At 50.8% G+C, this 4,736-nt stretch overlaps 1 non-coding gene across 1 annotated transcript; it reads left to right on the top strand.

Moving 5' to 3' along the window:
- Nucleotides 1-3,256: 3,256 nt before the first annotated feature.
- On the top strand, nt 3,257-3,361 carry LOC116890350. The gene has a single exon (XR_004386570.1). It is a non-coding gene; the product is annotated as a U6 spliceosomal RNA (small nuclear RNA).
- Nucleotides 3,362-4,736: the final 1,375 nt, after the last annotated feature.

The raw sequence follows: 4,736 nt of genomic DNA, 5'->3' as shown, positions 1-4,736 counted from the left end.
ACATACATGCATGCATACATACATTCATACATACATTCATACATACATACATGCATGCATACATACAAATACACACATACCATTCATACATGCATACATTCATACATACATACATGCATGCATGCATACACACACATTCATATATACACACGTACATACATGCGTGCATGCATACACACATACATACATTCACACATACATACATTCACATATACATACATTCATATATACATTCATACATATACTCATAGATTCATACATACATTCATACACACATTCATACATACATACACTCATAGATTCATACATACATACATTCATACATACACACACGTACATACATGCATGCATGAATACACACACATACATACATACATACATGCATACATACATTTACACATACACACATACATTCATACTTACACTCATACATTCATACATACATTTATACTTATACTCATACATACATACATTCATACATACATACATATATACATACATTCATACATCTTTTTCAAAAAAGATTTTAAAAGTCATCCATTTCACACGTTGGAGTATTACTTAGCCTTGAACAAGGTCGAGGCTTGGAGTGGAGCGGCTGTAGGGACATTTGCTGCCTGAGAGATCCAAACACAAACAGCAGTGTGGACTTCATGACAGGACTCTCAGAGCAGGCAACCTGAAACAAGGAGTGGGTTTGTGAGTGCTAGGGACTGAGACAGGACAGGAGGGTGGTTCTCAGACAGAGCTTTTTTTTTTTTTCCTTTTTTCTTTTTTTTCCAGAGATGGGGACCGAACCCAGGGCCTTGCGCTTGCTAGGCAAGCGCTCTAACACTGAGCTAAATCCCCAACCCCCCCCCTTTTTTTAAATGATTTTATTTACTTAATGAATATGAGTACAATCTGTCTTCAGACACACCAGAAGAGGGCATCGGATCCCATTACAGATGGCTGTGAGCCACCATGTGGTTGCTGGAAATTGAACTCAGGACCTCTGGAAGAGCAGTCAGTGCTCTTAACCGCTGAGCCATCTCTCCAGCCCTCGGACAGCTTTAAGGTGGCTGAACATTCTGGAAAGAGATAAGGGGGCTGCTGTTCCTCGTGGCGGCATTTTCACGCATGTTCCTGACTTTCATCTCATTTTAACACAGGCTTGTATGTGTGCCTGTATGCCTGCTCCAGGGAGGTGGGCGACAATCGGGACCCCCTCATGCCCTGCATGTGTTCAGGAGTGAGGGGTCTCTACTTTCTACACCGCCATTATATCCGGGGAGACCCACTCAGTGCAGCTCTCCTGCGGTTTGCCCAAACCACATTCTCAGGCACTGTCTCTGATGCACAGACCAGGAACTGACAGTGTCTCTTCCTGCATGGAACCTTCGATGGGTGCCAGGCACGCCAGAGGAAGATGGCCCCGGGATACTGGAGTAGACTCAGAGCAAGTGACAGTGCGGTCCCGTTGGGCTGCTTGTGTAAAACGGTTGGGTTTAAGGGCTTCTGGGGTCCACGTTGTCTTTGCGAACGTGACCTGGTCAGAATGCAGTCAGAGCCCCTGGATGGAATTATTAGTACAGTGGTGATGAGTGTCCTTAGAAAAAGGAGCTCTGCAGGGATCCAGAGGCCCCTGTAGGACGGAGGCAGGGGCTATGGAAGGGTAAGGCCAAGGAAGGCTAGCAACCATGAGAAGCAGGAGAAGCAAGAGGAACACCTCCAATGCCCACACTCCGAGGCCCTCCACACCCACACAGAAGACCCCTCATGCCCACACTCTGAGGACCCACACTCTGAGCTCCCCCTCCCCGGGCTCACACTCGGAGGTTTGGAAGCAACCAGTCAGTCCCACCAGCACCCTTGCTTCTCATTTCTGACCCCCGAACTCTGCTTGGTTTGAGGGGGCTCAGCAAGGGCTTGTTAGCAGCTCATGGCTAGAGTGGTCTGGAAGTAGGAGTGCCACTGTGAACTCTCCAATCTCCCAAGCCCGTGCAGAAAACATGGACATCGTGGGGCGAGGTTCATCTGCCAATTCGGGGGAAACTTCCTGACTCAATTCGGAGGAATCCAGAGAAAAGAGAGGGGAAGGAAGGGATGGAGGGGTAGGGAGGAAGGGGAGCATGAGGAGGCTCCGGAGGTGGGGAGTCACGCCGCTGTCCCGGCTCTCCAGACCTCTCTGGTCCCGGTCCACTAGGTCCTCCTCTGAAAAGGACGCCTCCCGGCCCGCGAGCCTGCTCCCAGCTGGGGCGGCGGGATTCGAACCTACGTCCCCCGGGGGCTGCGGACGGGGAGGCTCCCTGGGCGCCTGCAGACCGGTCGTTATCCTGGGGCTGCGCTGGCGATCGATGGCCCGCGGGCGCCAAGCTCCCGCGCACCCAGTTGCGCATGCTCCGCATCGACCGCGCCCCGCAGCCCCGCCGGCCCCGCCCCTCTGCCCCGCGGGTTGCTAGGCAACCGCTGTGTGCGCGCTCCCATTGGCCGGCGCTCCGGGCGCGGTCAGCCGGTCAGCGCGGCTCCGGGCCTGGCTTGGGGCGCGGGTCGATGCCGCCGTCCCCTGACCTTCCCGGGACGCGCAGCGGGGATGGCAGCCGAGGCACTATATTGACCTGTTTCTTATCTCGGGGATGCAGGGCGGTGGAGGGGGGCTGCGGGGCACGTCGGCGCGGCAAACCCAGAAAACCGAGAGCGGGAGACCAGATACCCGGGAGGCGGGAATTGGGGGAGGACGGGAGGATCCCCGGAGGCCACTTGAGTGAAACCCTCGGAGCTTAAAGGCTTCAGACTCTATCGTCATTTCCCTGGGGTTCAGATCTTTGCAGATGTGACCCCCCTCAGGATGAGGTCAGAGTGCACGGGGGCGGGGCCAAAGTCAGCGCCTGGGTCTCTGGGCATCTGAGCCACGCTAGGCCCCTCATCCAGCAGCACGGGGAACCCAAAGCCTCTGGCTGTGCACAGAGACAATTATTTAAATTCTTTAAATTAAATTGTACTGTGAGCGTTTTGTGAATTATATTTGTTTGTGTGTGTGTGCTATATGCCATGTGCATGAAGACCAGAGGACAATTTGTGGGAATTGAACTTAGGTTGCCTGCTTATTGCAAAACCCCTTGTGGGTCCATGTTGATGATCCCAGCCGTCTTGCTGAGGCAGGAGGATGAAGTGTTCCAGGGAAAGCCTTTCTCAAAACAGAAAAACCGCAATGACCTGCTAACTGCTGTGTTTGTGGTAGAGGACTCTCCTAACATGCAAAATAAGACAGAAATGTGTGCTCACTCCGGCAGCACATACACTAAAATCGGAACGACACAGAGGATTAGCATGGCCCCTGCGCAAGGATGACAGGCAAATTCATGAGGCGTTCCATATTAAAAAACAAAACTAAACCGAAATGCAGTTTGGGGCTAGGAGCTCAGTGTGTGCACCCCTAGCACTGTAAAGAGGTTCTGGTTGCATCCCCAGAGCTGGAATAATACAACAAGAGGTAATTCAGACCATCGAAAGCTAGGCCAGGCACGGTGGCACACACATTTAATCCCAGCACTCAGGACAAAGGCAGGCCAATCTCTGTGAGTGAGTCTAGCCTGGCCTACAGAGTGAGCTCCAGGTCAGCCAGGGCTGCATAGAGAGACTCTGCCTCAATCAATCCATCGATCAATCAATCAGTAAAATTAAAGAGATAGATAAATAAGGCCAAATCCAGAGCCAAGCATGGTTTCATCCATCTGATATGCTCCCTACTCCTGAAGCTGAGGCAAGAGAATTTCACTTCAAGTCTAGCCTGGGCTACAGAGGAAGCTCGAGGTCAGTCAGCATGGACAGTAAAATCCTGTGTCCAAATAGAAAGCAGGAGCCAGTGGCACGATGCCACCAAGCCTAGTGACCCAAATTCCACCCAGGGCCCCACTGGTGACTGGACAAGGCCAACTCCAACACTGTTTTTGGCATGTGTCTCTCCACGCATTAAATATAACTGTAATAAGAAAATGTTTTAAGGGATCTAGAAGGATGGCTCAGCAGTTAAGAGCACGGGTGCTGGTCCAGAGGTCCTGAGTTCAATTCCCAGCAGCCACACGGTGGCTCACACAACCATCTGTAATGGGATCCGATGCCCTCTTCTGGTGTGTCTGAAGACATAGACAGTGTGCTCACATACATAAAATAAATCTTTAAATATTATTTTTAAGTAAGCTTGGTGTGGCTGAATAGTGACGGCCTACCTAGAGATTATGAGGTGCAAAACTCACTCCCGAGGGTAAGCAGCCTCTTAAGAAGCAGCCCAGTTCAGTCTGGAAGGGCACATGGGAGAACCGGTGTGCCCACCGATGGCACCCAGGTAAAAGCCAGCCATGGTGTTTGTTTCAGCCTATACCCGTGAGGGGGAGGAGCACCAGCCTAGGATAACAACCTAGGAAACTCAGGAAGATCCTGTCTCAAAAAAACACGGTGTAGTTTGCATGAGAAAGACAATGGACTTCCAGACAGAGACTACACTCACACACACACACACTCACAGAGAGACATTTCATACATACACAGAGACATACACAAATACACCCAAACATCACACAGACACATACACAAGCACATACCACACCACACAAACACACACATCACACACACACACACCACACAAATCGTCTCCTTGGTTCTCACAGTCTCCCTCAAGCCTAAGCAAGAGTAAGGAGGAAGCAGTGTTGACTCAAGCCACCTAACTGCCTTTAAAGACACAAAAGAGAAGAAAAGAG

This window comes from Rattus rattus, chromosome 1 (assembly GCF_011064425.1).
Source record: "Rattus rattus isolate New Zealand chromosome 1, Rrattus_CSIRO_v1, whole genome shotgun sequence".
Classification (NCBI taxonomy): domain Eukaryota; kingdom Metazoa; phylum Chordata; class Mammalia; order Rodentia; family Muridae; genus Rattus; species Rattus rattus.
This window is presented reverse-complemented; position numbering and strand designations above follow the sequence as displayed.